The sequence below is a fragment of the Pinus tabuliformis genome, chromosome 4_2 (assembly GCF_031772625.1).
Source record: "Pinus tabuliformis cultivar Carrire ecotype Pingquan chromosome 4_2, CPIR1, whole genome shotgun sequence".
NCBI lineage: Eukaryota > Viridiplantae > Streptophyta > Pinopsida > Pinales > Pinaceae > Pinus > Pinus tabuliformis.
In genome coordinates, this window is record NC_142304.1 from 419,707,263 (window position 1) to 419,734,114 (window position 26,852).

General features: G+C 36.2%; 1 pseudogene; it reads left to right on the forward strand.

Annotated features, from left to right (window-relative positions):
- The first annotated feature begins 2,932 nt into the window (after window positions 1-2,932).
- On the forward strand, window positions 2,933-23,801 carry LOC149169729 (putative methyltransferase PMT21; annotated as a pseudogene).
- Window positions 23,802-26,852: the final 3,051 nt, after the last annotated feature.

Here is a 26,852-nt window from a genome sequence, read left to right on the forward strand (position 1 = left end):
GTAATAAAACTAAAAATGACTAATGTGAATGAATAATTTAGTCTAGGAACAAAAATACAACTACCTAACAAGTACTACAATAATACAAATTGGTCGTTTATGTTAGTCATTTTAATTGTTCCACTTCAACAATCTAAAATTATAAGTGATATGGGATTCAAAGGTTGTTATCAATTTGCTAAAAGGTTATATTTCCTTACAAACTTCTTTATTGGATCAACGGATGATTAGAGTTATGGAGTTGATTAGAATATTCGGGGTTATATCATTTGATAACATTCACAGGGAATTAAATTTGAAGCATTTGTCAAGTGTGCATGCACATGACATCCTTGTGAACCATCAACTTAAACAACGACATCACACTTCTACACATCATTTAGAAACATTGACGGACAAATACAACAAGGCCAACATCCAACAAAAACCCATGTAATGAAGAATAAACTGTAATAAATATTTGACCATAATTTTTTTATTTTATTTATGCTAACCTTACCATAATTCTAAACTTGTTATGTTATAATACTTGAGTATGGTGTCATGGAACCATAGTCGAGTAATATAACATAATGAGTTTAGATTTATGGTAATGTTAGCATTATATATATATTAATGGTCAAATATCTGTTACAGAAACACTAATAAACACACGTGGAATCCTCAATCCTTAGTTTTATATATTAAGAAACCCATGTAAATGCTCAAATCCACCAAACAAAATATAATGTGGTAATATGAATGAAAAATGAAATATATTAGCAAATCATCAAATCCACTTTGACCCTCACACATAGCACTAAGCATCACAACTGTTCCAAATCATCTACAATACTAACTAGTAGAAGCAAATTTGAGAAATAAAAATAATAATAATTACAAAAACCAAGCAAAATCCATCTAATGGTAAACCACAATGGTGATGATTGCAACATCAACCACAAAAAGTCACAAAATAAGAAAGATCGATCCACTTATAGATTGCAATAGGGAGCCTCACAACATCATCTGGCCAATGTCGAACCTCCATAAAGTTTTGATTTCTAAGGAGTAAGAGCTAAGTATTTGGTGGCAATATAATTAAATTCAAATTACATTTCAATAAAAAATCGAATTTTTTCATTTCATTTTTTTATAATCATTCTAAAAAGTGACTTTGAAGCTCGTATATGCTCCCTCTGCTCCAATTTTTGAATAGAAATGCTGGTCATTTAGCCTATGGCTTTGATGAATAGAAATGCTGGTCATTTAACCTTTGGCTTTGATGAGAATGAAATCAAACTTCAGTTAAATATCATCAACATATCGTAATTGATCCTTGAACCATGGGGTTTCCAATCATAGATATCGTGCCCAGGAACTCAAGTTTTCCGAGATCAAGATGATGAAGATCCCAATGCTACAATGAAGATTTACTTCCCAGAGTCAAAATACTAAGGTGATTCCCTCCTACGAACACGACCACATTTTCTTGGTGGGAGATTCAACATTTTAGAGTTTCAAATTCTATTTTGACTGTCATTTTTGCATTGCAGAACAAGTATCCATCCAAATTTTGTCCTGCCTGACCCTAAGGCAAAGCTTATCATCCCAAATGCTTACTACATTTGCTAGATTTTGATCTAGGGTCTTTATTTTGAATGTGATGGCAATCCGCATGTAGGGTCACTTCTTGTTGTTTTGATGAATTTTGTGTGAGGTTACAGGAGGATTTTATGTAATGTTGAAGTTAATTTGGGAGATGTTTGGAAGGAAATTGCCTGTATATGATGTATGTTTAAATACCCAACTATTATTATATCAATGATTGGCTTTCACTTGCATAGAATATGATGGATTCAATTTGTTCAATGGATTTCAACAGGGTTGCTATGTGATTGTCTTCATTTTGGCTGGAGTAGGGTTGTGAAATGGAGCAGTATGGAAAATTGGGGGCATTGAAGAGTGGAATGGGTCTGGTTATGGCATGGACAGACAAAACTTCAAGTCACTCAATCTACTCAGCCTTATATTGTGAATGTTGGAAGGGAGCGGTGGATGTTGTAGGTGACAATGAGCACTTGTAGAGGTCATTTCCTTCGAATTTCGATGGATCAGTGAGTCGTCGATGGGCCATCATTCAATGATTCAATGACCAATACTTCTAGTATCAGGCCTATTTCTACTTCTTCTCCTCTTCCTGCCTCCTCCCCTTCATCCTCATCACTTAGAAGGTTTCAAGGGAAGGATGTATTGTTTTATGCTAGTATATTGCAATCGAGGAATACTTTTGGAGATGCACTTGGTTTCTATGAAACTAGTCTGGAAATAGAGCCTACCAATGTCGAGGCTAGCATTGAAAAATGAATTTGTCTCCAAATACAAAGTCTCATTCCAAGGGAATTTGAATGCTTTACAGAAACTATTGTGCTCAATCCCCAAAATGCATGTGCTCTCACGCACTGTGGAGTTTTGTACAAGGATGATGCACCAGAGGTTTGTTTCTCCCAACTAATACTGTTTGATTTTATTTTTTCCTTTTATTGTGTACTATTTTTTTTCAGTACTTATTTTTTTGAGCTTCTATATAGTAGTAGTTGTTTTATAATTGATTTTGAAACCAAATGCATTTCAGCATGTATCTTAAAGAGATCAATTCTTGGTTTTTTAGCTAAAAAATGTTAGTGTACACCTAGGCACTAGTTTAGAAGTTAGGTTTAAGTTATGGAGGTTAGCCAACAAATCTGGAAATTGGTCTAGAGTTTTATATTATTACAACCATATTGGAAAATTTTCAAATCTTATAAGACTGGTAATTTGTTACTTTGGTCTACAGGCAAATGGAGTTTCAATCCTAAAGTATGTGACTGAAAGAATAAGTAAATTATATCAAGGAAGTACATCTGAATATAACCCTCGCTTTTTCTTGGAAGGTCATCACACTAACTAAACTATGGTGGAAGTTTTACAATTGGATATTCCTGTAGAGAATATTATTTGGGAAGAAGAAAAACTTGGGCAAGAGGTTCAAAATGTGACTACGGAAGTGCTTGCGAAAGTGATAGAAGAGCTTGGAAAATACAAAGACAAACTCGAGGAAATGGAGGTTATTTTATAAGTTGGGATCTCATTAGAGCTTGATAATAAATCTCCTGCAATGGATAAAGATGATAATAATTTGCAAAGTTGTATGCTCCTTCCAAATTTTGATGGGCCTTCTACTGAAAATAGTGATTTTGTTTAGTATATAAAATTTCCTTCTATTTCCAATGAGGGGGATGCTAAATTGTAGAAGGTTGAGATTGAATCTGTAGATTTAGAAGCCAAGTCTATGTCTCAAATTAGAAATAATTTAACATTTGAGATTGGATAAATAATGTCACCACTGGAGAGAGTATTTACGGTTTAGTTGATTTCACCCAGTCTGGTGAGATAGATAAAAAATTTGGATGCTAGAAACTCTTTCAAGCTAGACATCCAAGCAAAGTGATTCAGTATTACTTCCATTTATGATATGAAGTTTATTTTTATTATGTTAAATGAATGGAATTATTCATGTAGAACAAGTTTTACAAATGAAGCTTATGTTCATTACAATGTCATTTGGAATTATTGAATATGTTGTGGTGATCGAAGCCGGATTCCTTTCTTTTTTCTAAAAGATTTTGATTATTTAATTGCTCAGGTCTTATTCATTTTGACTTCATTGTTTGGACTGGGTTGGAGTGGGTCCTTTCTTTAGCTTTGCAGACTTACAAATAGGGTGTTTATTGAAAATATCTTATTGTTACTGGATTTTGCTGCACAAAACAAGGCTTCTACAACATGCCTAACTAGGAAAGATGAAGCTGAAGCATGTCAAAAACATGCAAATGATAATGTTAATTTTGCAGTGCCTGATACAATTTCAATACTCCTGAAGGGCAATTATGTCTTTGTTGAAGCCAAAGCTAAAAATATACCCAGTGGAGAGAAAAGAAGTCATGCAAATATTGTTACAGAGTCAGACAACAAATTTACAAGTCATGAAAAAAATGTGGTGATAGTGAGGTGGTAAGTTTATGTACTATGGCCATGATCTACAGTGCATCAGTTAGGCTAGGGATCCATTCCTCAAAAATTGAGGCTAGATAGGAACAAAAGCCTTCTAGTACATATCTTCTTGATATTGGCCCACAATTTACATCATCATGTACCATGCATATATCAACATTGCCATATTTGAATGCAACAATAGTACCAACATCAATGTTGTTTGAACAAATTTTCACAGATTCACAACAAGTACAATTGCGTGCATAGATTCTTGTGTACTAGTTGCTTATGTGATTTATCTTTGTTGTGTTTATTCTACCTCAGAACCCACAATTTTTCTTAATTGGGATCTACATTCTAACTAGAAATTCATGATGTGTTTTGGTAGCAAAGGGTCATTACCATATGAGGCATTGATGATAACAACTTTTTCTAATATAGGGGAGGTGAGTGACCATGTTCTATTCTGAGTTTGTTATCTATGTGGGATGATCATTGCTTACATAATATTTCATTTTTATTTATTTCTTGTAGACGAACAATTTGTTTGTGTGCTAATATTGTGTGTTAGCATCTCAAAATGGTTCCTTTGCATCAGATGGAAGAAGGAGTATGTGGAATAATGCTTGGTATATTGTTTCATATTGTATTCATGGGAAGGGGTTCTCTAGTACCTCAGACACACCTATTCACACCCCTTTCTCAAGAATAACATCAACAGTATCTAGCAAAATTGTTGAAGTCATGGAGATTACAACTCCTGCATCAGTTGATGCCCCTGATGCAAGGAATCTTGTTTTAGGAATGAGGTCAGTAGACTTGGTAGTGTCAAGGAGCCATTTATTGCTGACTATAATGACCAGGGCTTCTAACTTAGGGAGGGGTGGGAGCAAGAATACCCCTCGAGCAATTATGAGTCCACTTCCCCCACTCACATTGTCACCACCAGTGTGGAGTACTCCAGTGAATGAAGGGATGCATGGGTCCACCATTTAGAGGAGTCTACATCTTGAACCCCATCAAATGATTGTAGTAAGGCATCTCTATCAATCTGCACAAATTGGACACTACCTACTCTAGAAGTGCTACTCCTTGGATGCCTCACTTACCTTTCCCTAGACCATGGGTGGTCCCTCCTCAAGGACCACCACCAGATTTTGGCTTATAGATTTCTAGTTTTGCAATTCCAGAAGGAACTCAAGATGCACTTAATAACTGAAGGTATTACGTATCACCTTATGTACCATATATGCCAATGACACCTGTGGTTCCTCATTTCCTAAGTATGGTTGGGGCTACTACAATTCACACTAGTACCTATGTTAGTACAGATGTTCCAAAAACAAGTGTGGTAGTTGGTAGGCAATCCAACAAGGAGAAAAAACCTAGAAAGAGGAGAAAGAAAATTTTTTTAGAAGAAATTGTCCGAACTGGTGGCTTGCAAGGGACATCTAATGTTCCTAAACACCATACTAAACCCACATCAGTATCTTTCCTTGGGTCGCTAATGATTTTCTCAACTACTTCAAAATTCTCTCATTGCATAAGGTACTAACATCCTGGGTACACCTTTTGTTTCTCATTAGCAGGTAATAAGTAGAGGAGAAACTGGAAAAAGAAATATATTTTCAAAGGAAACAACAAATTGTATCGAAAAGGTTAAATTGAATGTTGGAGATGTTGCTTCTATTGCAAACTATTTTGGTTAGGCACAACCAGGGAATTTAGAGTTAGTTAGTGTAATTTCTCGGTTACATTTCCCTCTTAAATTAAACATTATAAATAGGCTGAGTTAGGGACATGGGTTCTAGGGATGAGGAAGACTTTGTGTGGGGACAAATGGAAAACAAGGGGCAGGTGGCATCATAGGGATTGGCTTTCAAGACTTGGCAAGAACACATAAGTAAGTCAGCAATGACAAGGCTAACACACACAAAAATATGGAATAAGATGGAAAACTAGGAAGGATTAGATTGGCTTGCTTGTTTTGTGCTAGGTTGGAAACCAACAGAAAGGGGCATATATTTTTTTCTTAAGCAACAAGAGCAGGGGTGTTGAAAGGAGAAGAGAATAGCACAAAAGAGGAGCATGGAGAGGGGTTTGGTTTCTACTATTGAAAACAACGCCAGGAAGGAACTATTGGGTTGCATGCATAGAAGGAAGGAACAAGGAGAACGTTGCACATCCTTGTGCAGAACTCAAGGCCTGTAAATTCACTGAAGGGTGGAGGGAATCAATCCCTCGGAGTCCCTACACCAACCACCTATTTTCAATTTAATCCTTGAGAAATTTCTCCCCCAAGCCCTAGAATCTGGCTCGGGGGTTATTGGGTTGTAAGAAAAACAACATTCTGGTGTAGGCCAGTCTACATATGTGTGGAGAAGTCTAGTCCCTAACTCAGTTTCCATACCCAGTTTAGAGATAAGTATTTCCACCATTGTTTATTTTAAGTTATATCTCCTGAAAACATCATTATAAGAATAATCACATTTACATGATGCTACGTTGTTGGGAATTTAATTGTTTCCATTTCCATCCTTATTATTTTGTTCATATCTTGATAGGAAGTTATGGGGTGGTAAAGGCGATGGGTCTGTCTATTATACATGAGGTGAAAATTATTCCTGTGTAGAAATTTATAATAGGTTTTATGTAGGTTACATTATGTCTACATAGACTGTTCCTGAAGGGTATGAGTAGAAAACCACACCTCTAACCAACGTATATATTCACCTTTTCCCACCATTGATAATTAAAAACAAAATGAAAGGGTAATATGTAAAATATTCCCTATTTCTCATCGGGGAGATGCAAAAACTTATTAAAATATTACTACAACAATGCCGCTAGAAAAATTGCATTCATTGTCGATGAAGGATGAAAAATATCTATCACACCTTAAGGTTGAGTGACTAACTTGTCAAGGGACATTGGGTTCTTGTTAAATAAGTGAGTCAAATCCTCCCATTAGTTTGATCTACAACTTCAACCTTGGAAGTGGTAGACTTCAGTCTTGTAGGTGGTGTTAATTTTAGCTTGACATGTTCTTTGCTTATGACAATTACTTCAATGTTCCATATTATCCCATTTATCAATCCATTTTATTTCCATTAGAAATCACATGAATCATTATCACATCGGTAGTAACTGAAGAAAGGACATAAATGATAAATGCAGAAGACAAGCCAAGATAAGAGAACACAAGTATATGGCTCAAGCCAGGGAAAGCCCCCAAGATGGGGAAAACCATTGATCAATTCTTCTTATTATTAATGTCAAAGTTCAACAGAGAGAGAGAGTATAGTAATTCAAAGTCAAAATGACATGGCAATTTGAAGATCTAGTATCGCTTCCCTTAGACAAGTAGATGACCTAATCAAAACTGCAATTTCAGCACTCTGTCAACAAAAGACAAATTGTGCCCTATCTAATGGTCAACGATGGTCATGTAATCAACAAAACAATCCCTCTTGAGCTCAAAATTCTTTAGTAAATTGAATCTTGGTTAGGGCTTATTAGATCACTATAATAACTCCTTTTCTCAACTCCAGACTTCCTTCAAGAAATTCAAATCATCCTTCTAGAGTCTAGACTAATTCTAGCCCTCAAACAAGCCTCAAGGCCCTTCTTCTTCCATAGGACAAGGTTTGTAGATTTCCTGTATTGTTACTTACCTTTCTGGCCCCTTGTCCAAGAACTATTAGGCTTGTGGCCTTCCTGATGAAGCCTCCTAGTGCTGCAACCTACCTGAAGAAGAGAGATCCCACACAAAATAGTCCCAACACACATTCTGAACTACCCTGAAGTCTGTAACTGCCTTCTTGTAGGATCTCGCCTACAAAATAGGATAAACACTACCAAGAACATGCATCAAATTAACCCAAACTTTCTCCTAACAACCTCAACCTCCTGCCTAAGGAACTCGGCCCATCAAACAACCCAAAACAACCTTGCCCTTCCTCATTTGGTGGAGACATATTCTTTCTTTGACTATTTCAGAGAGGAGAAAATAAGAGATGTCTATGTATCAAATGAGGTTGGAGGTCACTTCCATTTATAGGAGATGGAGAGGGGTTCAACTTGGTTAATTAACCCCAAACTGACCTTGTTAAATTACACATATGTCAGCTTGAATCCAAAAACATATATCTCCTTATCCAAATTTGGGGATCTTTAGGTCAATTTTGGTCCTCTCGAAAAGAGGAATTCAATGCCATGATTATCTTCTTCAAATAATATTCCCAAAGTGAAATTTGGCCCTAGTTTCCAATTTTAACACCATCTCAATTAGTGAGAATTCCACCTTCCAATCCATCCATCATCATGCCATCCTATCATCATGAACTATCTTTGCATCCCTTCTCAACTCTGTTGAACACTGATATAGATAATGAAGAAGAATTGATCGAGAGTGAGTCACAAGACCTTGCCACTTTCCACTGACAAAAGTCAATCCACATAACTAGGGGTAGAACCCTAATCGGGCTTATTCCCAGATCAAGTTTTTGAACATAATGCATCCTAGTCAGAAGGAGTACGATAGTACATGATGCATCCAACTATAATGCTATGCTCCCTATCCAATTTTCTCAACTCATTGGCTAGGTGAGAGGTACTTCCCATGAGTCCCAAGATACATGGCTAGTGCATGTTGGGGCATCCACAGGAGAAGGTGAACCCCTCATCATGCCTATATTCCATAGGAGAAGGTGAACCACTCATCCTATGAATATCTCATCAGTCGTAGGGGAAGGTGAACCACTCACCCTATACATGTGTCATCATACTAGGGTATATTCTCATAAGGGAAGGTGAACCAGTCACCCTGTACATAATGAACCAATAGGGGAAGGTGAACCACTCACCCTAAAGTCGTACATAGCTCTAAGAAGTACCCCAGGCCCCTAGGAGCTACTAGAGCTCAATGTTCAACCAAGACCCTCATAGTAGGGTCTTTCCATGACTCCCAACCTCTCTTTGAAGGAAGGTAAACTTGACCTTACCAAGAGGCTTTGAGGGGATGCTCATAACCTGCACATCCATCTTGCAATGTTGGAGCTTTATTGCTCCCCATTGTACCATATCCAAAATAAGGTGGTACCTAATACCAATATGCTAGGAAAGGTCATGGAACACGAGATTCACTGAAAGGAAAATCCCACTCTGCAACAATGGTTTCCAGTATGTGCTCAAATGGCTCACTGAAGAGCTTCCTCAACCAAATGGCTTCATAATAAGCCATGCTTACTACTTTATACATTCAGCCTCAATGGTGCTCCTAGAGTAACAAAATTCAGTCTTTGATTTAGTCACGAAATAAAGGTGGTCCCCAAGAGATATGGCACTTAGATGTGCTCTTTCCATTTACCACACTTCTAGTCCAAGAATTCTCAACAGTGTATTTCAAATCATAATTAATCTTAATGAGAAACTATCCAATATATGAGTCTTAACCATAAATTGTCTAAGTGTCTTAGTATTATGGGCCATCTCATACACCAATGTCCTCACAAGTTCTCTATAACCAGATCAGCAACATCTCCATCTTATTAGACCTTTATGCCTAGGCACAAAGCTAGGTCTCTAATCTTGATTTTAAAAGTCAACTCCCTCTTACATTGATAAATGAGAGGATCATCATTTGTTGGGAATAAATCACCAATAGTTGCATCCAAACATCATAGCTCCCTCTGAATATCAGGAAATTAACTTTGTCCAAAACATAACCATCGAGTTATCTACAACTTGATATTAATCCTTTGGACCATGTACCAAAATCATCCAATCATAGTCATGCAACTTCTCAAGTAACAAAGATTTATTAAATCATCATTAGAGAATTATCATCTGCCATGTCTTGCCTAATGTTCTTTGACATGCTCATCCTTCTTGAAATAATCATTGGGCAAAAGGATTCATCAAGACATTTGGCTAGGGATTCTATAGCTCCCTTTGAAGTCTTACATCAGTTAGTTATCCAACCTTCATCAATATGCTCCTCATATTTAAGATGAGACATTGTCATGCTACATCAATAGTACCTCAATATTACATATATCACAAGTACTTCTGGCTGTATGAAGACACCAAGAGACTTGTTCTAAATTTTTCCTTGGAATGATCTTCTATGTTCCTTTTGAACTGTCTGCTTCAATTCTGATTATGCCAGGGTGTCTAGCCCTTATTAGCATTGTTCCAAACATCTTCTGCCATACTTTAGATAGTTCAAATAGAACCCAAGCAATGAATATCATAGATCAAATCAAGTTATGCAAAATTACTTCTTAGCCACAAATTTTTAAACTTCAGAACATGTTATCATAGGATAGTTTCATAAGGTCATCAATATGCTTAGAATATATATAATTGTTGATGTACTATATTTCTTCAAAGATTCAGTGTTGTTACAGAAGAATGTGGCAAATAGATAATGCACTTTAAGCTTGTTGATGAAAAACTGACTTCTTCCCTCAAGGTTCTGATACTTGCCATTGATTGTTGAAGATGAAAAATTGTGAACACTTGTTGTGGCCCAGATACGATGTTCATCACGTATTGCAATATAAATTTCACTTTATTTCTCAATCCAATTTAGGTTATCTGCTATATAATGTATGGTGAGCAAGAGAAGTGATCTCAACCATATAGAATATTAGTGGCATCATAAGCTCATAATCAACAATGATGCAAAGTTAACCAGCTGCTCTTCAAGTCCTCAGGTCTGTCGATGTGCTATTATAATCCCTGAAGGTGTCTATTGTTGCAAAATGTGCCACTTATGTATTTTAAGATGCATGCCAAGAATATCACTAACAATTACCTCAAGTTTGGTGATCCACACTTCACTGTACACCTCTTTGACACAACTATACAAGTCTGAGATTATCCATAATTATTTTGAAGATCCCTCAAGGTATTTCCATAATAACTGTGAGAATATTCTTTAATCAATAAAAAAATAGCCTTAATATCATACAAATTTTCTCAACTTTAGTCTTTAGTTCATTTGTGCCACAAACCTTAATAAGATTTTGTAATATAAATATATCTTCATGCTCTAGACAAACTTTAATGCCTATAATCAGTCATACCTTGAGTGATGTGTCATTTATGTGTCAACAGGAGTGCCTGAAGTTTCTTTTTGATATCTTTCTTCATTGTGATGAGGATTCATGCTTCACACTATCTAGAGTTCCTAATGTGTTGTCAGTGAAACTGCCTTTAGACATGACAAGTATGAATGCCTTAAGTTTACTACTGAATTTTTTGCTCACAATTGTCATTAAACTAATTATATTTTGTTAATTTCCCTTCAGAGAGGAGACTATAGTATCCCACAGATCAATTCTCGTGTGATTTGGAAAATGACTCCCAACAAGACGAAGAAGAACTACCCATATTAAAACCTTACTGCTTCATTTCAATGTTAATGTTTTGCTTCATATTTTGTTGTGACTAAACCCTCTTAGAGTTCAAATATAGGCAATCCACACTTGTCTTAATTAAATTCAATGTAACTCTTATTCAGATTAAGAATTTAAGAATTTATTGAAGAACATATATGATTGTATTAAAGTCAAAAATTGCTACACAGATCTGCAACCTCATAAATCAAACTTCAACTATAGACTTTGATAAAGATGCTAGAGTGAAACAATGATTTAAATCTTGAATCACATAACCATTAGTTTCAGGTCAAATTATTCATGGTAAGTTGTCCTTGAGAGGGTTGCCTTGATTTTGTCCTAAATATAGAGGTTAGGGTATCTGAAATTTTCATAATCAACACATGAGGCAGAAATATTCCTTGATGTACTAGGTCAATGAATTTTTAGCCTGTATGTTGTACAAAATTCCGATATAAGTCTTCCATATCTGTCTTGAACAAAAGTGATGATGCTGCCTTAAAGAGGTTGATTGCTTGCTTCAAAATGACTTTTCAAATAATGCTAAGAGGTATGTCATAGAAAACCCTTATACTAGGCCTCAGAAACCCTTTGAACAATCACAAAATTGGCCTTGCGAATGAGCGAAAGGCCTCAAGAAGGAGGTTCGAGATCAGGTTATAAACTTCCATGGAAAATTGCCTAAACAGAGCTCGAATTACCTTCAAACTAATTCAGAATAATCCAACAAATACCAAGAGATTACTTCTTGTTCAAGGGAGAGATTTGATCTATATTGATATTGACAAGACTCCCCTAGACGTAGAGCTATATCATAGAAAGAAATCACTCTTTCAGCTCAGCTTGAAAGGCCTTCAATAAACTCAAACATGGTTGCTTCCTTTCTCAAGTGAGAGGAAAAATTCAAAATGTTTTCCAAACAACAATTTAGATAATATATTCATAGTGCTTCTGAATTTCATAACTATGAAGAAACTCAAATAATTCAGTCCACATAAATTGATTTCAGACCTCATATGATGTGCCCATGACTACAATTTCTTTGACAAATAACTTAGCTTTGTGTGTGGGCTATTAGATTATCCCCTCGGTCTTCCAGATTAGGGTTTATATGCCCCTCAAAAGTCTTCGCTCTTCTTGATTAGGTTTTTGTCCTAGTCATAGTGACTATGGCTTGAGATCATGCCCAAAATTTGACTTAATGCCATAAGGAGCTTGGTCCTAGGTATGTCTTTGTCTTTTGATGTGATGAAGCCTTTATCTCTGTTGATTGATTTTTCTTTTTCTTGGGCTTGTCTTCACCTGATCTCTGAAACCATGTTAATTTTAGCTTAACATGTTCTTTGCTTAGGACAGTTACTTCAATGTTCCATATTATCCCATTTATCAATCCATTTTGTTTCCATTAGCAATCACATGAATCATTATCACATTGATAGTAACTGAAGAAAGAACATAAATGATAAATGTAGAAGACAATCCAAGACAAGAGAACACAAGTATATGGCTCAAGCCAGGGAAAAACCCCAAGATGGGGAAAACCCTTGATCAATTCTTCTTATTATTAATGTCAAATGTTCAGTAGAGAGAGAGAGTACAATAATTCAAAGTCAAAATGACATGCCAATTTGAAGATCCAATACCACTTCCCTTAGACAAATAGATGGCCCAATCAAAACTGCAATTCCGGCACTCTGTCAACAATAGACAAATTGTGCCCTATCTAATGGTCAACGATGGTCATGGCATCAACAAAATAATCCCTCTTGAGCTTGAAGTTCTATAGAAAAATGAACCCTAGTTAGGGCTTATTAGATCACTACAATAACTCCTTTTCTCACCTCCAGACTTCTTTCAAGGGCTGGGACCTTCCTTCTAGCAATTCAAATCATCCTTCTAGACTAATTCTAGCCCTCAAACATGCCTCAAGACCCTTCTGCTTCCATAAGACAAGGTCTGCAACTTACCTGGGTTGTTACTAACTTTTTTGGTCTGTTGTCCAAGTACTATTAGGCATGTGGTCTGCCTAATGAAGCCTCTTAGTGTTGCGGCCTACCTGAAGAAGAGAGATACCACACAAAATAGTGCCAACACACATTTTGAACTACCCTAAATTTTTTGGCTACCTTCATATATCATATCAGCCTGTAAATGAGGATAAACACTACCAAGAACATGCATCAAATTAACCCATAATTTCTCCTAACAACCTTGGCCTCGTACCTAAGGAACTTGGCCCATTAAACATTCCAAAACAACCTTTCCCTTCCTCATTCGTAGGAGACATCTTCCTTATGTGACTATTTCAAAGAGGAGAAAACAAGAGATGTGTATGTATAAAATGAGGCTGGAGGCCACTTCCTTTTATACGACATGGAGAGGGGTTTAACTTGATTAATTAAAACCAAGCCAACCTTGTTAAATTGCACACATGAGGGCTTGAATCCAAAAACATATTTCTTCTTGTCCAAAATTGGCGATATTTAGGTCAATTTGGTCCTGTCAAAAAGAGGAATTCAATGCCACAATTACCTTCTTCAAATAAGATACCCAAAGGGGAATTTGGCCCTAGTTTCCAATTTTAATAGTGGTGAGTTCCTCATTAATAAAATTCCTTCCTACCACAGAATATGTAACAAAGTTGAATATCTCTTCAACTGTGGCACTAGGAGACTGCTCTCACATTCCATATCCTATGTTAGGCCCCTATACTACTAGTGTAACCCCTTATTGTTATTAGTATAACCCACTTATTATATTGTTGTACCCATGTAGTGCCCATATTGTTACTATTGTGCCCCATAGAAGCCCAATATTGTTATTATTGTGCCCTTACATTATTATTTCTATGTCGGCTCTGATTATGTTATGACCCCTTACACTCCTATATATAGAAAGGAGGTCTTTTCATTTGTATCATCAAAGAATTGTTCATTTATGTAATGTAAAGGAGGTTACCCCCTCGAAGAGGCTGAATTCTAAGGCGTTGATCTATCTTTTCTATATTTTCTTGAGTTGGTTTCATAACATTTGGTATCAGAGCTTTGGATTCTAGGGTTTCGCTACTCCAAACAGGACATCGTGTCATTTTTGCTATAACTTTTTTTCTGTGATGTTTCAGAAGTCGCAAAAGAAACCCATTTGAGAAGAAATCATGCTGAACCTTGGGTCCGAATTTCAGAGTTTTTCGGACGATATTTACGGAGATATGATCTGAGGAATTTGGTGTTTTTGCAGACTCATGAATTACATTCCAAACAGGTGACCTGGGGAAAATCGTCATAACTTTTTCTCTGGGGATCGGATTGAAATTTCGTAAGAAGGTATAGAAAGAGGACGGATTTTAGTTTTCTTTATATCGTTTTCAGATCCAAAGGTAAAAATAGTGACACGTGGCACTTCATACAAGTTCGCTCTTCTGGAAAGGTCTATAATCGGGTCATCTTGGGAGATTGTGCATAACTCTTTCTTAGAGAATCTAATTTGGATCAGACGGGTGGCATTGGAAATAGGACACATAGGGATACTATAGGTCGTAATTGTAGAACTTAAAGATGTGAAATTACAGAGTTATAGTTGTTTCAAGGTCGAGCTCCTAAAATCAAGAAAAAGCAAGATGAGGAAGTTTGATGGCAAGGATCTGGTAAATTGGATACTTCAGATGGAGCAATATTTTGATCTACATGGTGTAAAACTGTTACAAAAGGTATGTATTGCATCTTCATATTTAGAACCAGATCAATTTTTATGGTACAAAGGGCTTTGTTCTCGTAAAAAACTTGTTACGTGGTCAATTTTCACGGAGGAAATGATAGCACATTATGAGGATACAAAGAGCAACGCCTTCTTTAGAGCAACGCCACAACAATTGGAAAGAGTAAAAGGGCTTTGTGACATAGTGGAAAGAAAAATTATGGAAACCAGGAAGCGTACCCCTCATAACTATAAAGATGGAAGTGTTGTTTCTCCTAGCTTTCCACAACCTACAAGGGTTACACCACAACAATTGGAAGAAAAAAGAGAAAAAGGGCTTTGTTACAATTGTGATAGCAAATGCACTAAAGGTCATAAGTGTGCTGAGAAGAAATTATTTTACATAGAATATGAAGAGGAGGAAGAAACGAATCAAGAAACATCAAAAGAAGAAGATATACGCCAGGACCCCACCCCAGAGAAAGAAGAAATGAATCAGACCATATCTTGTAAAGCATTGGAAAGAATTACCACTCCTCAAACTCTCAAGATAGAAGGACATATCAAGAAGAAAAATGTGCAAGAAGTGAAAGATCACATCGAGAAAGAAGAAATGAATCCAACCATATCTTGTAATTCATTGTTCAAAATTACCACTCCTCAAACTATCAAGATAGAAGGACATATCAAGAAGAAAAATGTTCAAGAAGTGAAAGATCACATCGAGCATCAAGAAATGAATCCGACCATATCTTGTAAAGGATTGGAAGAAATTACCACTCCTCCAACTCTAGAGATAGAAGGACATATCAAGAAGAAAAAGGTTCAAGCAGTGAAAGATCACATTGAGCATCAACAACAAGTTCTCCAACTTTTAAAGGATAACGCCACTTCGGTGCAAAATCAAACGAAACAACAGGTAGATAAACATTGTAGTGAAAAATGTTTTGATGTAGGTGATTGGGTATTTTTACTGCTACATCTCAAGCAAGCTATTTATGAGAAGGAAATGTTGGCAATACTACATGCACTTAAGAAATGGCGACCTTACCGAATGGGAAGACTCTTCAAGGATGAGGATGTGGAAGCATTGTTTTGTGCTATTTATATTATCCAACTAGATTGGATAAACGAAGCAAGGGATGAATGGAAGAAGGACGAAGAAGTATGGCCACTTATTCAAAAAAGATCCCAATTCAAACAATATTTCCAGAAATTGAAGAGGAAGGAAAAATCATATTGGAACCTGGAGCAATCACAGAAACAAGAACCCGACAGCTACGAAATCAATCAATTTCAGAGTATCTTATCAAGTGGAAGAACTTACCTGCTAAAGATTCCACATGGGAGGACAAGAATTTTATACAGAATCATCAAGAACTATTCAAGCGTTGAGGACAACGCTTTTTGAAGGAGAGGGGCATGTTAGGCCCCTATACTACTAGTGTAACCCCTTATTGTTATTGGTATAACCCAATTATTATATTGTTGTACCCATGTAGTGCCCATATTGTTACTATTGTGCCCCATAGAAGCCCACTATTGTTATTATTGTGCCCTTACATTATTATTGTTATGTCGGCTCTGATTATGTTATGACCCCTTAGACTCCTATATATAGAAAGGAGGTATTTCATTTGTATCATCAAAGAATTGTTCATTTATGTAATGTAAAAGAGTTTGCCCCCTCGAAGAGGCTGAATTCTAAGGCATTGATCTATCTTTTCTATCTTTTCTTGAGCTGGTTTCATAACATCCTAAGCAATGGATTAATTCTTTCTTGAACGCTAATGGAAGCATTAAAAGCTGGGATTGGCATCCCATGAGGAATAGCATACAAGTATTACACTACTTGTAACTCCTAATGTCCAATCTAGGTTACTGATAATTTCACCAACGGTGTATTCGTCTTCACATACCTAACTAATCATGGTAACAAGATTTCACTGCTGTATGTTCAGACTTGAACGACATACATGCTTCAATCAAATATTATACAAATCACCTTGATATAGGCATCCTCAAAAGATCTCATATGATCTAGTTGCATTAACCTAATTAGTAAATTATATCTACAAGTTTTGCTGCTTACGAAACTTTAATTGGCATGGTATCTAGTATGACATTGTGGTGATTCTCATACTCACACAACTTTTCTTTTTTGCATGGTTTTGTTCACCAGTCATGATAATCGAGTGTTTTTCTAAGGTACACCTTGCTACTACATAACATTCCCTAGTAGTATTTCCATTTTAGCATATGGTAACAATAACATGAAATTTCCTGAGTCAAAATAAGTTTATTATCACTTGTCGTAGTCCAAAAACGTGACGCATCACATCACTTATTTAATCCCAATGTATATATCCACTGTCAAGGAAATCTTTCCATCTACTTGCATTGATTCATTGTACAAGCATAAGACCTTGTGGAACTATACGGTTAAATATAGGTCTCCACTCAGCATGTGAATATCTGTTTTTAAATCTAAATATAGGGTTTTTAAGTCTACCTTCCCTTTAGGTTGATATGAAATGAAGATTGTTTAAGTGTTCTGGCATATTTATATCACTAAAATTTAATCACCGGGGATAGTTGGATCATTAAAGAGATTAGGAAATAAGCTCCATGCCAATTTCATTGGTTTATTTTGGGTCCAGTTCCCCTGCTTTGGTACAGAGTGTGTATGTGTTAATGGAAAAAGTATGCTTTTCCTAGACTTTGCTGGTGATATGAAGAATAATATTCCAATGCCTCAATTACCTTTTATGAGAGTGAGTCTGCATTAGTTTTTCATTCCATGGGGAACAATTTACATGGTGGATTGTATAGAAAACATACAAGAAACAAAAGAAAAATGATGATATCAAAAGTAGGATAACAAATAATTAATTCAAGCAAAAGAGATACAAAGGATTATAAAAACATGTAGATTGTTGTGAATGATGAACTGTAAAGGGTTCCCCACCTATGCATTGTAATTTCCTAGTATCTCTATTGTATCTTGTGGAGAATCAATTATGGAATGAAGGTGTGACTACTCCCCCTTATTTGATTTTTTTAAGGGAAAACTTGTGAATTTTGATGCTTGATTATTTGTTATTTGGAAGGATAGGGGCCTATGGTGAATGTTGACCATGCCACCCACAAAGTGCTTGTCTAATTCGATGGGACAAAATGCAGATTCAAAAGGCATATATTTTTTCCTATTACTGTGTATTGCTACCATGTTTGATCTTTGTTATGCTAGCCCCTATCTTGACAAAGGATAATTCAAATGATAGCAATTTCCTATATGTTATTGTCAATTGTGTACCTTTTTATATGGCCATTGCAACATTCCTTGGTTCAAGCATGTCCAATTTCCTAACTCTTTATGTAGTTGATTGTTGCTCATCTTATCTAGTACCTTTATTTAATATTTTTTTAACTATGAACTCTTGAGTATTCATGGAAAAATGATCTTAAAGAAACCCCATTTCTATGAGTGAAAGGAATGTGCCTCATTCATTCAAGGATACTGGAGAAGAAAAATCTTAGTGTCTTTATTTCATATCTCACCTTTTGTCTCGACAAAGTCAAGAGTACCATATTACGTCCTGGACATGCTAGAATATGGTATTATGTTGGCCTGCAAGATGATGGTGATGATTATTGAGAAATCTAGTTTTTTGCAATGGTTGTCATTCATATCTCTTTGAGCCCCCACTCCTTAGATCCAAGCCTATAAGACTTTTGTTATAGGTTTCCCCACTCGAACTCCAAATGTAAACCTTTTGATATTCTTTCACCCAAATGTTGTAGAGGATCTATGATAATAAGTTGGCATTGTTTCTGGACTTACTTCTTCTTAAATGTTGTTATTGGCACAAGAATGTCCCCTATGAATGGATCAATAATGAAAAATCAAATCAGCATTGGTTGAGGAAGGAAGGGGAGAAATTCCTCTTCCCGAGTGGAGGTACAATGTTTCCCAATGGAGTTGGTGAATATGTGGATCATATGGAAGAGTTGGTCCCAGGAATGAAAGATGGAATAGTCCAAACTGCACTTGATACTAGATGTGGGGTGGGTAACATTCTGACTAGTGTCAATAGTTTTACCAAAACGAATCTAGTCTTTGATACCTTTCTGAGTTTATATTGTCGATCACACGACGTAGTCAGGTTATGAAGGAAGTATACTCCATAAACAACAACAAGGAATCTAGAGTCAAGTTAAACTAATGGATGCACCATCAACACACATGGTTGATCAACCTTATGATGTTCACTATACCTGAGATTTTGAGACATCCACATTATCAAAAGAAAGCTAACAGAAGTTTTTATGTCAAAAGAAAGAGGATTAATACCTGAATTGATCTAAAGTTATTTTTCTATGCATCATTTTACTTTACATAACATCTAAACTTGCTTTTGAGCTAAGTTTAATAGTAAACATTCTGTTAGAGAGATATTTCTCTTCCCTCCTACTAGTTGTCACAAGGTGGATTTATATAATTAGTCCTTAGTGAACATGTTGACATGGTACTTAATAAAGAATAGTTGCAGAATTATAGTCTTAGTGAGCATGTTGACATGGTACTTAACAAAGAATAGTTGCAGAATTACAGGTCTTTTCTAGAAGTTGATTCTCAGATAGCCTTACATCCAGTATTCATTAATCTATCTGTAATTGCTATTGCTTGTTATGATATGTATATTTCTATATCTTACATGATAAAGATCAAAATAATTTACTTAATGTAAATTTTCATAGTTATGTTATTTGAATATGACTTGTGAGATCTACTATATAAGTATACATGTCCTTCTTTATATAAGAGAATAATTTTTGTTCAGGTTTCAAGTTGGGGTGGTGATTTGTTGGATCGTGGAATTATTACAATGTCACTGGTGCCCAAAGATAATCATGAAGTGCAAGTGTAGTTTGCATTCAAACAAGGTTGATCCAAAATGGATCTGAGATAGACTTCTAAGTCTAAAGTGTTCCTCACATAGGAAAATGAAAGTCCAAGGATGCTCTAGGAAATAGTCCCATTACATAGATCTTCTCGTTCTGAATCTACTCCAACTTGAATGGGCTGAAATGGACTTCGGATGAAGAAGTTATCGCAAAAAGAAGTTTGGCTTTGTCCTTTGAAAAGGAGGCAATTTCTTATAAATGGGACTTAAGGGAAAATGTGTTTTTAAACATAAAATCCCTTATATTCCATCACATCACATTCCTTTATCACATCGAAATAAACTAATGTTGAAGGACTTAAAATAGGTGCAAAGGAATTCCGCTGACTCGAAGCATTTATAGAAAATAGACTAAACCTTTTGAGTTCCGGAAGGAATGCAATAAGCGGTATTTCAAGCGGGCTTCAAGCACTAAGTGGTATTGGATAGGCTCCACCCGATTCCATACATTGGCTGCCACGTAGCACACAGGAGGTGAGAGGAAACCACTTTTTCGGGTAGTTAATCCTCATGTAAGTTATGCGCTCGAAATGACTGTCAGCCGTCAGATTAGAGGTCGTGAATCAATGGTCGAGATGCGATCAATGATTGCTGATCGGGGGATACAAAGGGAAGACCCCCAGGCCGTAGCAATGCGATATGCAATATCAACCATCCGATCGAGGAGTCAGATCAATGGCCCAAATTTAATCGGTGATTGGGAGATTGACGAATCCCTGATACCAAAGGGTCGTTACCAATGTGATATGCTGATAGCGATATGCAATATTGACCATCCGATCGAGGAGAAAGATCAATGGTCCATGTTTGATCGATGATCAACGATTGGTGATCCCTGATACAAATGCTAATGCACCATGCAATTTTCGATAGCGATATGCCGATAGAAGGTAGACCCGATAGGGATTATGGATGCGATTTCATAATATTTGAAATCCAGAAATGTGGGATTTCTTTGTATTTCCTGTGTATTGGGTTTTGACTATTGTGCCATGCGATAGCAATTTGTGATAAAATGACGGACCCGATGGGTTTATAGATGTGATTCTATATTATTTGAAGTCCGGGCTAAAGGCCCATGATGTGTTTTGCGTGCGTTTTCCTGTGTATTTCTGTTATTTGGCTGTCATGGCCAGAGGAAGGAAAAACAATCGTGTTTCCTCATGCCGACGATTCCTTTCCATTGTAAATGGATTCTTGTGGTGAACAGTTGGGTTTTCCATGATGGAGGACTATAACTGACGTGTTATAAAGGCACAGAGCACACAATTGTAGAAGGGGGATGAGAGAGCGAGAGGACTGAAAAAGGTCACCGGAAGGTTGCTGAGGGTCGCTTGGAGGTCAAGCGAACTACAAAGGCACGCAGAGGCTAGAAGAAGCTCAAAGAGCCAAAGAGCCAGAGCCAGAGCTAGAGCCGAAGAGCCAGAGCTAGAGCTAAGGCCAAAGCGAAGAGCTAGAGCTAGAGCTAGAGCCAAAGAGCTAGAGCAACAGCCAGAGCCAAGAGCGAGAGCCAGAGCCAGAGTTAGAGCCAAAGAGCTCACAGTAGACTTCTAAGAGCCATGGAGCTGTAGTGAAGCTGTAGAATAGCAAAGAGATCAAATGATCAAGCTATTTCTGGTGTCCAGAGTGTGATGATAAGAGAAGAAGGAATTCCAGAGATAGTTGAATGAATTCTGAGGGAGTCAGAGAATCCAGAAGCTCAAGAAGCTCAGAGCATGGACTGAAGGAGTCGAGTCCAGAGAAGCGTAGATCTGTCTGCAGAGTGAGGACAACCAGCGGGATAAGATGGCATTCTAAACCCATAGGTTCAGTGTAAACCAATGGAGTTGAGCGTGGAGCTTGTAAAATATTTTAGCCATAATCCCAAAGAGCCTAGTCGAGTTGATTAGAGCTCAAGGAGACGTAGCCCAAGATATCAGGGTGAACTCCATATTATATTGTTGTCTTATGTGTTGCTAGTTCGCTTTTTTTATTTATTGTTATGTGTGTATAAATATCAGCATAAGAAAATGTACATAAGCACTTGAACATTCTAAAATAAAACACAAGCATACACCTATTTTCAAGCACTTTTTAATTCCGCAATTGGTTAATCATAAGAACTATGGAATATTTAAGCTTTGGAAGTGGGAGAGGTTCTTGTAAGTTAGAAAAAAAGCCTTTAGTGCCCCATTTTCAGATCAATGGTATTCCTACAATGTTGTGTATCATCTCTACACAACAGCTTCCTTATCCATCCAATGCATGTTACATGGCTCACTACTCTTAGTGTCTCATTCGATGGACAAAATTTGGTATGTTTGATGATACCTTCTAAATTTTTTTGTGCTCTAGATTGTGTAATTTCTTAGATGTACTCAAATTAATATGGATAAAGTGAGCACAGCAATTTTCAAATCATTACTTGGTAAAAATAAATATAGTTTCATTCTTATTGCATAATCAATATGAATAACCAACGGCGAGAGTATAAGTGCTACTGCAACTAAGTGTAGGGGACTTCCACCCAGCTCCCAATCAATTTCTTATTCTTATTCTTCAATACTTTCCCAAATGAAAAATATTTCATTCCCTTTTCCTTATTTATTGAATAGAAATTTTCATATTCAGTTTTTCTTTGATTGTTATAGTTTAGGAAGGTGTACATACTCTATTTCTTTGGATTTGAAGTAGTGATTTTTTATGAGAAAACACATGTTCTTAACCATTAAACCCATACTAATTATTTAATTAAAGTACTTACAATTATTTTAATTTCATTTATTTATTTAGTTTTTAGTATTTATTTCAATTCAATCAAATGTTATGGCTACGAAGCATTTTAGATTGATATTCCTATTCAGTTTAGTGGGTTTTGTTCACTGATTTAGTAAGAGAGTGATTTTATGAAAAAATAAATTTCCCTGGAAGACATAGGGAACATGATCCAACTAAGGTGTTTGAATTAGTTTCATTTTATCAAAATTATCCTTGATTTCTCTTCAATTCTTTAATTTTTATGGGAGCTTGGTAGCTATTTGTTGAGTGAAGTTCTTCTGATGCAGGTAGAGCCTACCTTATGGAAATAGATCGAGCACTGCAACTAGGAGGCTTCTGGGTCCTATCTGGAGCACCAATAAACTATGAAAATAGATGGCATTGATGGAACATAACTATAGAGGAGTAGAAGGCTAACTATGATGCCCTTCAAGGTCTTTTGAACAAGATGTGCTATAAACTATACAATGAAAAGGATGACATTATTGTATGGTAGAAATCTTTGGATAGTGGTTGCTACACTACCCATGAAAAAATAGTTTACCCCCCTGAATGTGATGACAACATTGAACCAAATGTTGCCTGGTATGTTCCCATGCGGTCTTGTGTAGTAAAACCAAATCCCAACTTCAAGCAGTTAGGAGTAGGACAAACTCCAAAGTGGCCACAACATTTGAAGGTAGCCCCAAAGTGGGTCCATACATTTTCTGGGGGCAGTGATGGTGCTTTTAGAAATGATACAACTCAATGGGTGGCGTGCGTTAACCATTACAAGACATTGGTACCTGATATTGGAATAGATAAAATAAGAAATGTTATGGATATGAACACTCTTTATGGGGGTTTTGTTGCAGCACTGATAGATGATCTTCTGTGGGTCATGAATGTGGTTTCCTCTTATGGTATAAATTCCTTGAATGTTGTTTATGACCGAGGACTAATTGGTACATATAATGATTGGTAAGTTTCTTTCTTGATGGTTTGATTAAGCAATATGGTGTGCACAACACCATTATCTTCACTAATACTTGAGGATTGTGTTGTTCAAGTGTGATGCATTTTCAGCCTATCCAAGAACATATGATCTCCTACATGTTGATGGTATTTCAGTGCAGAAAGTCACAGGTAGGTACAGAGTTTTCTATTAAGTGGTGCTAAATGTTGGTTTTTTAATCTTGATAACCTTGAATGAGGAAAAAGTACATTTGATTATTTATTATGTGTATTTTTTGAAATAGATATGAGATGAAATATGTGTTGTTGGAAATGGATCGTATATTAAGACCTGCTAGTTATGTCATAATGCATGAATGACCCCATTTTGTCAATAGTGTCAAGAATCTAGCCGCAAGCATGAGATGAAATTGCCATTATAGAGACACTAAGGATGCTAAGAATGGGGATGAAAAACTTCTGATTTGTCAGAAAAAGGATTGGATGTATTCAAAAGCTGCTTATGAATGGTAAATCAAACATTAAAATTTCAAGGTCTCTATTCCTATTCTATCCAATTAATCTAGCATTAGAGTGAGTGTGTGGTTGTGAAGGTATCTATTGATAGGATGCATTTTCTAGCCAATATATATCAGTGAAATTCAATGATCCGTTTCATTTTCCCAAGATGCCAATTTATTTATTCCCCTGGTATTTGTAAGGTGGGTAGTTATGTGTTATTTTTATTTGCAGTTTTCATGACGAAGGGATTTTGTAATGCCAAAACCCTTTGCGCTACGGTGTTTTAGAACTCTTTTATTACTTTCATTTCTTGTGTCTTATGATACAAACAGATGCCCAGTGATGCATTGTAAAAAGAGCAGGCCATGAAAGTACTTATTGGAGCATTTTAATGCCTAGCTAGCTATAGGAAATGGACTTGCATGAGTAGAGTATGAAGCCTGAGGTGATTTTCAAGGTAAAGGGAGGGAAGAACTGAGAGCACCATCTGAGAGGGATGAATTTGGTCTTCCACATTGGAGCTTTTCATCTTCTTGGTAGTCTGAGGCTCTCTGGAAAGATTAAATATTATGCCCTTCATTTTGAGCTCTTGAATACATCTACTCATAGCCCTAGAAGTAACCCTATAATTACCATTTTCCCATTCTACAATGAACTTGGAATTATCCTTTATCCAAGAAAAGTTTATACCTCTTTCAACAACAATTTTTAGCATCAACAAAGTGCAAATATCTCTACTATGTTATTAGTATCAACCCCACCTACTGCCTTTAAGGAAATAACATGGATGTCTCCAATAATTATATTGCATCCTCCTCCATATTTTATAGGAACTCCTTGACAAACTCCATCAAAATATATCCATGCCTCCAATATATCAATCTCATAGTTTTTCAAATTTCATTGGTTGTTTGTCTTTATAGGTTTGCAAATACCTCGATAGGCATATCTGACATGATGAACTCATGATACCCAACTAATAGGTGATATTTATGATATCCACCCAAAGATCTCCTCTTGCTAGCACAACAAAATTCCTATTCTATTTTCCTAAACACTAGAGCAAAGAACACGCATCTAAAATTCAACCACCTAATTCTTCTCAAAGAAAAATTTGAGCCTTGAGGAAAATTTGGCTACAACATGTAACTTCATTCAATCTTCGCTGAAGCATAAATGGTCTGTAAAAACTAGAAGCATGCGTGGAAACCAACTGTACTTGTCAATACAAAGAAAGAATCTAAGATAATTGTCATGTAGATGAAGTACAAAATACCAAAGACAAGGTTCATAATCTCCATCTTGGTGAAGAAGTATAATGTAGACTATAGGAATAGGCAAGGTACAAATGAGCCTGAAGTTAGTTAAGCTCTCCAACACCAATAGTAGTCCTCACTACACAACTGAAAGTACATTGGACAATAGTGATCTCTGCACAAGTAACAATAATGATAACAAAGACAACGAACAGAAACCCAAAAATGTAATACAATTGATGTAGCCAAATAGATGTTAAGATGAAGAATAATTCAATGAAAAATACACCAAAGGATAATATTCCTCCAATGAGTACTAAGAAAATTGGCCGCATGGACCATGCCTGCTTTGGAATCTACCTGGGAATTTTATTTGTCTTAATAATATCTTTAATTACAGGTTTCTTATAGCTAAAGTAACTACCAAAAATACCAAAGACAGATATCACAAACCATGAAAATACAAAAGTAGCCATTGTCCCAATTGGTACAGCACTAGAGGGCTCTTCACCCTATATCAGTGCATTCAGGACAAGGAAAAGTCCAAAAAACAATGCTAGTGAAGATGAATGCAGTATTCAACGTGTTTTTTTTCCATTCTGTCCCCTTGAACTCTATATTGTGTCTATGAAGTTGAATTATTTTCCAATTGGGAAAAAGTTCTTGATTAAATAAGAAAACATACAAAAACTAGGATACAAATTCTGCAAAAAGGGAGGTAAATCTTCTGGTGCACTCTCAGATATTTTGTGAATACAGTGGCCCCTTGGGCATTAGAGAAATTCAACCTACAAGTTTCAAAATTCCAACTCTTTGCAAAGTCTTCAATTCTGTCCTTTATCCCCTCTTGCATTCTAAGTTCCAGCCTTCTTTAGTGTAACTGCTTTCCAAGAAGAGAAAGGAAGATGAGGTGTCTTGAGGAGGTTAGTCACCTTAGGTATGAAGGGTCTCAATTGTCTTAGAAAATAGTGTACTTTTTTGGCATTAATTTTCCATGAATTCTTACATTTATAACAATTTGTGAGTTGTCTTATCTATAGTCATAAAGTGAAGATGCTATTATTGTATTTCCAAGTATTTATTCTGAATGCCATTTGTCATTCTAAAAATACTATCCACTCAATGAATGTATCGACATCCATTTATAAATTGATTGATGGAATGCTTTATGAAGCAAATGATAAATGTTTTTTCATATCTTGTTTGTCTGTATGAATGCACCTTTGCTGCTCATCTTGTCATTTTAATTTGGAGCTGCTGCCCTTGACCTTTTTTTTTTGTTTCTACATAAGATATACCAACAC